Source organism: Lineus longissimus, chromosome 6, assembly GCF_910592395.1.
Source record: "Lineus longissimus chromosome 6, tnLinLong1.2, whole genome shotgun sequence".
NCBI classification, from domain to species: Eukaryota; Metazoa; Nemertea; class Pilidiophora; order Heteronemertea; family Lineidae; genus Lineus; species Lineus longissimus.
The window spans coordinates 14919774-14932142 of NC_088313.1; the positions used below are offsets into that span (position 1 = coordinate 14919774).

Here is a 12369-nt window from a genome sequence, read left to right on the forward strand (position 1 = left end):
TTTGATTGCCTGTCAATATTCCGATATACATAACTAACAAGGCTATTCAACTGATAATTTATGATGAAATAATGAATAATTAAAGTGCTGTGTCTGGTGTTGGTGAGTCAACATTTCGAGGTTCGTCGAACTTTTGAAAAAAGAGGTATGAAATAATTAGGCCATGATGCAGTTTCACTATTTCAGCTATTGCTCTGCAGTTTAGATAATTTTCAGAATGTCGGGGTATATTTTGAACAGGCTTCAGACTCGGGATTATCATCCTGCTGTTCACCAAGTCCAGAAATCCCACTTTTTAGCAGCAATTTCAGACATTGTGTTTTCAGAGTTGCTTTGTTTCAGGAGATAAGGGAATTATGCGATGCTTTGCTCGGCGCAAACAAGTGATTTTTGTCACTGTGGCTTTGTCGCAGTGACTAAAATCGGTTGTTCACATGATGCTTTCATGATCTATATTTCTGAGCACTTCTGTTGAACAACGTTTTGTTTACAAAATACAAGTTTTTCGATAAAACTTGGTAAAAAGATGATAAAACACGTCCACTCTAATCAGGTAGGCCAGAGTGGTACATCCTGCTCTGTTATGTCCAAAACACCTTTTTAACCTGTGATAGATGGTGTCACAGATTGACAGTTTGTCAGCCAAAATATATCTAAATCACTTACATGTATTGATAACCTGACTGCATGGTCTGTCATAGAAGTTTGTTCCAGGTCAAGTTGGGTCAAATTGGTTGTGTATTTTGTATACAGTGCACAGTACATTTGTATATGCAATCATGATCATTTGGAGTAGAATGGATGCCACTTAAAACTTGATATTCGGCCCTATTGACAATCAAAACACTTCAGTTTGATTTGCTTACTACAGCAACAATCATTTGACATCTTAAACTTTGTATGTAGGTGAGAAAAAATATTCGAATGGCAAGAATCTCACTTTAACACTCCAAGGACTGACTTAGGTTTAGATCATTTAAGCCAGTACGTCTACGATAATTCAAAAAAAGTTTTGTGTATACTCAAAGGTAAAATAAAGGCGAATGACACACCAAGAGCATAACGAACATTGGTGTAAAATGTGTAGGTTTTGCATATATTTGCACACGTTGGCTGTTGGCAGCTCTTTAGAAGTGATATGTTTGTTCTTCATGTCACACATGACAGGTGAAAAGTGACGGGTTACATGTGACATTCAATAGTTACAAGCTTATCGGTCTAATCAACTATTATGAAAAGTTCGAAAACGTGAACTCATGCAAAGGAAAAGATTTGTTGATACCCTCTCCCCCCACCCCCGAAAAAGCAAACCTGGCAGGTTCCGCAATGCGACCAAAAACTGATTTTGATTTCAAAGAACCCTCCTTCACACTCTCATGCTACTATCACTTGACCTAGTTCTGGCTATAAATCAATCCACTATTGATAAAATTCATGCATATGGTTTAATGAACGGCAACTCGAAGGACGTCGGAGCGATATATCCAGCAGCTCAATATGACTCGTGTCTCGGACTACCGTGAGTAAGACGTATGCCATACATACACCACTCATTTCAGCTGGGTTGTTGTGCTTGTGTGGGCCGCAGTAACTTTGGCTCGCCTGCTGACTTTGTATTCATGGACGTGTGTTCATCCTAGCTGTAAACAAGGATATTCATCTGTGTGGTAAGATCATACGTTTTATTGTTGTTGCTTTTGTTATGTTTGATGGGTGATAGCTGCTGTGCTGTGGGCTACCAACACATGATGATAACCTACCTCAATTCGCCTACCCTCTCTGTTCCCTCTACCTTGGTAGATGTAGCCAATGATATTTTTATTGACTTTATAAAGCTAAGAGCCGAACTACGGTATTCCATTTGTGAGGTCATTCGTGATCAGGTCATCATGATCAGTGGAATCTCTCTCTTTCGACACCTCTGTCAAAGACATTGACTTTTGCCTAAAGTGGTCATGTCTATTCAGTTTAACCTCTGTAATCTGTACACCTCTCTATAAAAGACAAAATTGTTCAGTCTCAAGGGTTCCTTATAGAGAGGTGCTACTGTATTGTCACTTTGTCTGTCTATGCAATCGCAGTTGTTACTATCATATTGAAATTTCTTTGGATGGTATTGAACCATGTGGAGATGGACCACAGGTTCAACTCTTACCAGTCAAGTATAAAATTGTCTAGAAAGTAAATACAACGAGCATTGTTTGCAGGGCCCAGGTATGAAGGCTAAAATTGCCAAGATAAGATGAGTCGCCTAGTGCATAATCGAGGCTTGAAGTGGCCTAGAACAAGACAAGTTTTGCAAGTGGCCTGGTTCAGAGAGGCAGAAGGCAGCCTTGCATGTAAAAACCAAGGTTTGAAGTGGCCCAGAACAAGACAAGTTTTGCAAGTGGCCTGGTTCAGAGAGAGGCTGAAGGCAGCCTTGTATATCACTAATGTGTGCAGTGGCCAACGATAAGACATGAATGTGGCCTTGATAAATCAAGGTTTTGAGTAGCATTGAAAAGTACTTCCACTGTGGTTTCTGTGTGTCTCAACTCTGAGTCTCATGATTGTGTTGGATCACTACACCTTAGGCAACAACAATTTCTTCAGCATTTCAGAAAGAAATCCATTGATGTGATTTTATGCATGTTGCGCCACCTTCTTTGACTGTGCGAAATGACTAATGGTTATAGGCAACTTATTTTCACCGACAGCCAATGTACACATCTGTGCACAGGTGAGCTAGCCAAGCATGCTACGCTTTACACAGCGAATACTGCATGCATTTAAGTCCACATTGACTTTTCCAGCTTAGACAAAGGTGCTAGCAGCGTGCCTGCCATTCATAATGTTACACTATACAAGTTGTATTGATGAGTTTGCTAGTTTCTATAATGCCGTTAGAATGTACGTATAGTGTCGAATACGGATTTCAGGCTGATCATTTTACGATGAGACGCCTCTGTGTGTGGATGTTATATGCATTCTCGTAAGTTGGCAGCGAACCAATGCAGCTGAAGGGACATGTTTTAGATTCTTTTGCGGCACTATGCGTATCATTTCTGGTGAGGTACCAAGTCCTATTTTTAATCCTACTCCATTTTACAGGGTACTAGGGCAGCATCCTGAGCATCAGGGCATTTTCTCTTGGTTACTTATTCCTGGGTGAGGAGCCTGTGGACTACCCTGACGCTTGTTAGCTGAAAGAGAACATTTGACTATTCATTATATTTAAAAAAGCGACCCAACAGAATCTGCTTTATGATGGCTACGAAAAGTGGTGTCCATGTTCTGTCATGTTGGGTCCACCTTGCATGAGTATTCGCTCACATATCTCATTGCGTTTGCGGCCATAATCAGCGGCAATTACAGTCCAGATGCAGTGTTATCAGCATCTAAGCATGAGTGGGCAGCAGCCATGAAAACTGACAAAATATCTGGCTTCATTCATTAAAGATAGACTACTGTATGTGCTTGGAATGAGACAAACCCTGAAGTCCACGGGTAGTTGGTCCTAAGCCAGGACAGGCGAAAGTCTCCATACAATCTAAAGACATGTGTAGTTACAAAATGTACTGTCATAGAAATTGCATCAGCAATAAGTTTCATTTGCTGTTCTAATTAAAGGCAGGAAGCACTCCTAGAGAAGAAGGGCGTGGTGGTCTTACATTTTTATCGAGCAATTGAACTTACAGTAATTATGCAGTACTTATGTAACATGATATTTCAACACAAGAGTGGTGGTATTGTTGCAGTGAACAAAAGTGGCAAGTCCCTGGTTGATTGTAGAGATGCAGATGCACAAAATGGCTCTCCCAATCGTCTTAGTAGCCTCAGTTAATTGATTAATAGATATCAAATCTGTTGGGCCGTAAACTTGCCTTGATACGCCAGAGGCACTGTCACAACACAATGGTTAGAATACCAGAGTCGTTTACGCTGGGTGTGTCCTTATTGAACGAGGCCTAGAGCAGAGCGTGCAACTGGAACTGATGCTGAGTGCACTTGTAGGTGTCCAATACTATAATTGGAGAACTTTTTGATCCATCTCTTGAAATTGACTAACATGCTAAGGACAAAAATTAGGTGGGAGGAGGAGGTGAGGATTATTAGAACTTTCCGATCGTGAATCACTTTTGTCCTTCTGTTATGATGAAGAAATGCATAAACATGCATGATAGGTTTTGCTAAATGTCAATTTTAACCTCTTCGAAAATATACTGAATGCCATGTCTCTCTTGCATAATGTAACACTGTTGAAATGTACTGTAGTGCGTTTTGGCTGCAGTTTCTTCTGGTTTAGTGTGGGGTACACCTACTAGCCTCAGGCTGATGGGCATCCAGTGCTAAGTGACAGAGCGGTCTTGCCAGTATCCCAGATTAAAAGAGACCCACTGAGGACTCCAAAACAACCAGCGGTTCTTCTCGTGCATTCTACAGCAATCTCTAGTGCAGAGCTCCTGTACATGGTAGCCACAACATTGGCAGCTGGCTGTCCATAAACATTCCTTCTTTATTGGCCATCAGAGCGCATAAATATCATTTTATGTCAGTTAACTTTCCATTACTCAGTCGGCTGTGTGTATCCTGTGATAGAGTCTCGATAAATCTTGATGTTCGGTGATATTTTCAGGGGCCATTCCGTGTTTATGTTTGCATTCGAAGAAAATGGAGGATGACACACTTGATTTGAGTTTTGCACCAACATGTCTGAATCATTTTAACCCCTTCAATTGATATTGATGAGGGGTGGCCTTTGATGCTGGATCAAAGAATTTTATACAAATTTGGTGAATATATAAGTTCTGGCCGCATGTTGGCGACTGTCGTAACTTGTATTGTAACATTGTTAACATGCCTCAGATCAGAAAGTTAGATAAACTAGTCGAGTAATGTTGCAGAAACGTTGCAGAAAAAGTCCAAAAACTCCCAATTTCTGCGAGCTACGAAAGCTTGGCTTTTTTGCTCAGATACTGGCCAGTTCATATGTCATAGGCCAATGTGTAATTAGATGTGCCTCAAACGACTAGAGCCTGCGGTCAAAACGAGGCTGCTGCTTATATAATTCATTGACACATTGTTACCAAGGTGTTTCAGAATAGAGGATTAAGTGCCCTTTTCACAGCATTCATGACATCAACACAATTTTTTGAGTTGTAAAAATCTTTTCTTAACCACAAAGGGTTAACATGACACCACCCTGCCAGATGCTTTAACTTGAAAGTATGACACATGTTGTTATTGATAGTGGGGTTTAATATCACAGCTATCATTATTACCCGAACTTAATTGATTCTGTATGGGTCCTTAGGCCTCCACGTAGAATATAAAATGTACACAAAACAGCTGGACCGAGTGTTAGGGCCTATACAGTTGGTGGCCTCGAGACCGAATTAACAGTTGAACCTATCTAAGTGTTCAATTGGATGAAAATGTGATACAAAAATTCTCTTATCAACCTTGCTTGTGCATGCACAACCTTGCTTGTGCATGCAACATTCGGGCAGCATTACGTGTACATTCTCCCTGAGTGTAAAGCGCTGTGATGAATTTCTTCTACATGTAGAACGGCTCTGGGGACTATTTGTGCCTGCTATTAAGTGGTTCAGGTTGGATGCCAGTGTATAGGTCTCCGAAAAGGATTCTGCTTGACAAAATCGGAAAGTCATGTTGTTAAACACTGTTGAATCCGTGTTTTCTTTTTTTGTGGTTTTAGAAAAGTTTTTGAAAGCAGGTCATTGTCAGCCGGATTTCCTGTACATCCTGTGAAGAACGGTCTGATGAACAATGAAATTCCCCGAAGTGGTTAACCTTTATCCTTTATCGGTGGCACTTCTTCATGGGAATTCTTTCGAATTTGATATCATTTTATCAAAATAGGTGATATGTCACCTAGAATAAACACGAGTAACATTTCTGTGTGCCTATAGTGGTAATACAGAAGTTACAAATGTAAATAAGATGAATCTTTATAAAGTGACTGGCTGGTTGTGTTTCTGGTTGCTCCGTCAGTGTTATAGAGACTAACACTAGCGCCTCCTTCAGTTAATTCTGTTAAAAATAGAAGCGTTCTGACTTATTTCCAACGTTAACAGAGCAACCAGGCCGGCCCAGAACGCCACTGCACCTTTATTTCCCTTAAGTGGCCATACTAGTGACCTCAGAGTAGATAAATACAGTATTTGAAGAGCCATGTGAGAGCCAGGACGGTGGGTGGAAAGCAATGTTACTTATGGACAGAACTGTAATACCAGTAGCTTATCTATACCATATTACCTTCGGTATTTACCGACCAGCGAGTCTTGTATGATTTGACACAAATACCATGGCTAACTGCATAATAATTGGGATCTCGAATGATTGGCAATTTCCTTAATATGATGGGTGTTCATCATCGATCCATGATATAACATAAGTGGCCATCCAATGAAAATTATGTCTGGAGTGTGTAAAGTAGGCGAAAATCATCATTAGGCATAAATTGTGTACAAACACCGTTTCAAATTATGGTAAACTGCATGTGATATTTCTATGGAGAAATAATTGTGCGCGGTATTAAAATCATATGCCATGTTGTCTATGAATTTAATCATAGGAGCCTGAATTTTTATGCTAATGATATGAATTGAACTTTATGGATCGGGATCGGGGTCGTTGACACGTCAGGCGTAAATTATGTGCGAAAACATCACATATTTTGACACGCAACCCTTTAAACTTATACAACATTTTGTTGAATTTAAAAATTAGTGATTAAAGAAATAATGTGCTAGATGTGAGATGTTTTGTCGATGCATAAAACCAGTCCCTGTTCACTGACTGCGTAGTCATCTGAGTCCTCTATAGATGCCAGAGCTCCTGTCTATATATAGACCCCTTTAAAGGGACATTATAGGTAGAAGCTAGGCTGGCAAGATAAAGTTACATGAAGTCGCCAATAGGGTCTCACATCTCACAGTGCATCGAAATGATTCACGCTTGTATGAGGAGTATATTAGTGCTGAATCTGACATGACCTACATGTAGGGCCCTTTCTGTGTCACCTGAAGATGGCCAAATTAGCCACTCTGCTCCTGCCTATAGTCCCCCTTTAAAAGCCGTCAAATTATTGTGTTGCCCATGAGCCATAAGCACTATCAGAGTACATTGAGTTACTCAATATTAAAAAGAAACAACTGAAGAAGTTGAAGTACTATACACATGTAGTGCTTGTAGGGTTGTGTGCTCGAGAACTTATCTGATGGGTACAATGTAGGTTAATTTGCCCCCGCCCTGAAAACAAGAAGCATCGTCCTTATCTATTGTGAGTCTCTTTGAAGATTTTAACCACATACCAGTACCGGGTATCATATTTTGGCACTCAAAATTCTTCCCGTTAATTGTCGCTGACATTTGTATCAGTTGAGCTGGCCAATATGCTACCTCTCATAGATGTCAAGTAGCGCAGCCGCGGGAGACAGGTTGCCTGACGACGCCATTGGCCCACCTACCGCAGTTGGCGTCAAAGGTCAGGCTAGCGATGTTTGATTCTTGATTGCCTGATGTCATAATCATGCTGCGCCGTTCTAATACGCTTTTGTGGCGCCAGCTAAACGAGTCTTAATTAGCCCATTTCAACCTGTCCTAATCAAGGTTAAATGATGCAGGCTATTAATCTTTAAATGACGTCAATTACAAATTAGGGTTTGTACTCTTTGCATCCGGCCCCACCAAGTATGCAAATCACCAGCCTGAAGTTGGCTTCATATACCACATTCTCAACTTTCTTGACTTAAAAAACATTTTGATTTTTTTTTCTTGTAAAAGGCTGCTGACCGTCGGCCCCTGGGGGTGCCTGTCGGTTTTCTGGTGCTCCCTGGCTCAGCATGTCGCCCCAACAACCTGCTTTTGGTTGTTGGAAAGCCCTGGTATCTTTTCTTAGAAGAGGGAAGGAAGTGGGCATGGCCTCGCACTTTACGGTGGTCTGAACAACCACAGCTCGATACCGCCAGTATGACACACGAGCATAAGTGCCATTGCAAACAGAATACTTGACCAAATTTCACCAAATGTATTCATGAATAAGTCATCTTAAGCAGAAGCTGCGCTACATCTTCTCAGAGATTCTCAAGTATTTAGACATTGAGTGTGGGTGGAGAAGACGACTTGTTGCTGAAAGTGAGTTGAGAGTAGAATTTTAATTTGATATATTTGCTTTTCACTTGCAATACATGATGATCTCGTCAAAGAGATTTTACAAACAGTCAAAAAAATAAACTGTTTCCATAATTAACATTAGTTGTATTGAGAAAAGAAGCGTGGTATGTACGATGCTTTTTGCATTCGTATGACGTCAATGCTGCCAATTCGTTTGCCACAGTGCAACTCGGTTAATAGTGAAGTCTGCGTCTGAGTGGCTGCTAGGTCACTCACTAGCTTCTTGCAGGCCCCTCTCCCCTTCGTTTGTTTTACAATATCCACAGGAGACCGTTTCAGTTTCAAAATGCTCTTTTCCCTCCCTGCCAATTTGTGATGGGAGCACAAACACTCGTCCATGGGAACCTCTCCAACTTGGGATGTTGTTCACATCTTTCCAGACAGATCTTGAGATCAAAATAAATCAAGCAGGCTAACATGCTCACAGGCCATGTGACAAGATGTCCTCGCTGCTTCGAAAGGTCCACTTCACCAGTCACGCAAGACACCGACAGGATGATACCATGACAGTTTCAGGAATGAAAATGACGTGGCACGGAAGTCATGCGAAGGGAAAGGAGCCATTAGCCAATCTTCTGGCATGCTTTATCGACCTTGATACACTTATAACAATAAGTTGTCCACAGTACCACAGCCGAGATGTGACCCGCCTGTGCTCACAGAGAGTCTTCCATGATTGTTTTGAATATGTCAGGCTGGCACATGTAAAATAGCACCATCTATGGGAAAACACGTTATAAAATAAGCATTTGAAAAAATAAAAAATAAAATAAAATTTTCGAAAAAATGTTTCTTCAGAAAAAGCAGACCTACCCAAGTTATTCAAACCAACATCGAGGCAGATGACTAAAAAACTTAGAAAATGCATCAAAATAAGTCTATAAAATGGTAAAAGTAAGACTCTACAGATCCAAAGTTTACGAAAACGCTTGAAAAACTAATCAAGATAAATATACCTCTGCATGGACTACTGTTTTTCGTTGAGTTGTGAAATTCAGTTACAAGACCTTGTATCCAAATCAAAGCAAACATGACAAATTATGCTATTCCCTCATCAAACGACATAAACTGCCTCCGAATTTCCCCTCTTCAATAATAATAGTTCTGACCTTTGCAATGATTATTTGAAAAATACCTCAATTCGCCTACCCTGCCTGCTGGAAGCAGACACACAAATTATTCCAATTTTCCTTGTCTGAGGAGGAGAATTTGTTCTGCAGTCTTTGGTTTTGATATGTTTTGCTGCGTGATCCGTGTAATCATAGATCATCTTCTATCATTATTCCAACTAGAGTAACCCTCTTCAAGTTTTTCAGAGCGCTTTTCCACCCTTTGATGGAAAGTTGTCAAAGTTTTCCATGAAACTGTTGTCCAAGAATAGACCTGTTTGCAAGTGGGGTTGTTACAAACTAATCCGCCAATTTTTCATTTTCTCATTTATTTTACATCTTTGTGTCTGTAGTTCCATTTGCTGAAGCACCACTCCAATGAGCTATTTCAGAAGGGCATGACGTGCCATGCACATCACCCCACGTCATGGGACCATGTTCATGACGTGCTATGCACGTCACCTGCGGTGAACGGGTTAACCTTGAGGTATTTTGGTACCTTGGAAGCAGAACTTGCTAAGTTATCTAAGTTATCAACAATTTGGAATTCCTTTTGCATGCGCATACAAGAAACCTGATTCTTCATCTCGGCTCTTTGGGGAATCGCAAAAAGATGTGATGGAAATGTTGTCTTAACAAAATATTATACCATTTAAAAACACTGTTAAGAGGCGCACAAAAAACTTATCTCATCTTCAGACAGAATATTTGCCTCTTTGAAAAAAGTCTTGTGTGGTTTTAATGGAAACTTTGTTATGATTGTATTTCGAAATATCTAAGATCATCGTCAGTTGGCCAGAATTGCATCTACATTTAAGTACAGTCATCTTTGAAGATTTTAGGTGGTGCTTGCCAGACTTGGACTGGAATCAACATGTCTGCATTAAATCATACACTTGATTCTTCTTACAAGTAGGACTGCAATTTTATTCAAACATTTCAGATCTATTTGTCTGAATGTTTTGGTAGGAATTGCTTTTGGGTATATTGCATCCTTTGATGATGAGGTAAACACAGCTAATGTATCCTTAGCGATGAAGCATCGAGTTCTGTAGCATTGCGCTATTGAGTGTTTTAATAGGGTGATGCAAACAGTATGTTAGCTTATGTTAATTTTTTTGTGACGTCTTTGCATCTCCGTGTATTTCTGCATGAAATCTCCCTCACAAACATATCAGCTGTAGCAAGACATCTTACGTTTGCGTAACTATCAGCCACCTTTCCCCTTATAGCAAGTGGTTTGGATCATAAGTGGACAGTGATGTTCTGTCCTCAACTGGGCGGATGATTCGTTGCACGGTGGTTTTACCCCTGAACTTTATAAGGTCACTGAAAAAGCTTTTAGAAACTTGAATCCAGAGAGTGAATTCCTCACAATCACGTAATTGATATTCTTGTCATAATACTCCTGTGTGGGGTGATTTTGAAACACGATATCTTTGATATCCACATTTTTGTCCTCATGATTCTCATTCCGATTCTGTAAATTTTGAAGGATGCCTTTCTACAGACGTTAGACAAACAGCTCAACTGCAAAGGAACTTCAGCATCGTGTCCCAAAATCAAAACTATTTCAATGGTCTCTTCAGTCTCATTTCCCCTTTTGTACGTACCTCAAGTTGCCAACAAATATTTCATGACAAAGTGTTTCTTTTCCCTTTCAACCCGTGTCTGATATTGAGGTGATTGTCCCAAAGGACAGGTATTTTTGTCCTATTTGAAAAATACAATTCACCTTATGATATTTACTAAAGAAATCCCAAGTACCCGATATGTTATGTATCATTGTTTGCATAAAAAGTTTAACACTCTGTGGTGAAAAACTATACCAAGGACAACGTCACTCACTACTTGTTCAAACCTAAGTGGCTGCCGGTAACAAACGCTGTAAGAGGTGCAAACACCACTGTAATGCCGCCTGCTCCTACCCCTGCTCATGTAGGGGACTGTCTGCATTTATAATGATCCCTGCAGACACCCCTTTGCAAATACCCCTGGGTATAGTTAGGGGTACTTGCCGCATCATACAAGCCTGTAAATTACGCCAACGTTTGCCGGCAGCAGGTGTTGAAGCCAATTTTGAATGTATATGTTTATGTCACCAGGAAAGGTTTCTGTCGGTTATGAATTTTGACAATATATTTCAGAACTATGTGAAGGCCTGTTGTGGTGAAGAAAAAAATTGGTCTGGGAGGACCACTTTAAGGTGACCACCTCACTTGAATGAAAACACCCAATTTGGGACCAAAACTAGTGTCCTTAATAGAGAGGTGTCTGCTAAGGGAGGTTCTGCTGTATTTAAAATGAGCCATAAGTCAAAAAACTGTTATGATGACCGTATTGCATTTAAATGAAGTTAAACTAAATACATTGAATCTACCAGATGTCTGTTAGAAGCACGATAAGCAATGTGCCTGAGGTAATTTTTCAGCATGATCAAAAATAGCATGACATTAACCTATTTAAACTTTAGTTCCAGCGTAATTTATGGGCTAAATAAATAAACTTGATAACTGCATGAATAAATTGCGTGACTTTGTCAACGGATCAAGACTTGGAAGGGTGAAAAACTTTGTTTGTTTGTTGGATGCATGTTGTGTGATGAAACTATTTAATTGCACTCTGATTCAAAGTAAGTCGCAGACTTTTGAGTTTTCAATTGGTCTATTAAGGCGATTTCAGTTTCACATCTCAAATTTTAAAAATTAGGCTTGATTTTGTCATCATGAAGTCAACCTATAACAGCGGTAGAAGGGTTTAACTGAAAATATGGAACAAATTTGTAAGAAAAAGGCTGCAACTACCGCGCCCCTAAATTCAGCCTTGATTTGGACTGGGAGAAGTACCCCACATTATAAGACAGATAATGCAAAGCAACTCAGTTAACATAGCACAATACTAATACAACAGCCACTGACGATATCGGCACCATATTCTTTCTCTGCATCAGGGGAATTCATCACCTTGTCCCTGGAACCAACCTCTGTCTAAAGAGGGTTATGTTTACCCCGCATGGATGTGACTGAGACACGTCACATCATGCCACGCAGACTGGGTTATATCGATAACCCCCCCCCCCCCA

The 12369-nt window shown here is 40.2% G+C and overlaps 1 protein-coding gene across 11 annotated transcripts in view; it reads left to right on the forward strand.

The window, feature by feature from the left end:
- Positions 1-12369, forward strand: part of LOC135489775 (nuclear hormone receptor HR96-like) — a 104406-nt gene that overhangs the window by 54696 nt on the left and 37341 nt on the right. Inside the window, exon 1 of one of the 11 annotated variants that reach the window (XM_064775301.1) lies at positions 1459-1667. The exons of the other annotated variants lie outside the window; for them this stretch is intronic. The gene's annotated coding sequence lies outside the window, so the exon portion shown is untranslated. Of the gene's footprint in view, positions 1-1458; positions 1668-12369 lie in introns of those variants that run through there. 11 annotated transcript variants of the gene reach the window in all.